We start from the raw sequence: 244 nt of genomic DNA on the forward strand, positions 1-244 counted from the left end.
AGGATAGTAAGATAAACATTTATGTGTGTCTTAAAATCTTAATATTGTCTTATGACTGATGAATTCCTGTCCTAACAAACCAGAAAGCAAATGTTTGATGACTCTGTTTTCATCTGACCCCCCATTTGGTTGCCGAATAATAGTAGTGATAAACACAGCCAAATCAATCATTATTATCATATCAGGCATGGTATGGATCAATATTTGGTCAAAATAATTTTTATGGTTGGTTTTATTTGGCCAA

Source organism: Pangasianodon hypophthalmus, chromosome 8 (assembly GCF_027358585.1).
Source record: "Pangasianodon hypophthalmus isolate fPanHyp1 chromosome 8, fPanHyp1.pri, whole genome shotgun sequence".
NCBI classification, from domain to species: Eukaryota; Metazoa; Chordata; class Actinopteri; order Siluriformes; family Pangasiidae; genus Pangasianodon; species Pangasianodon hypophthalmus.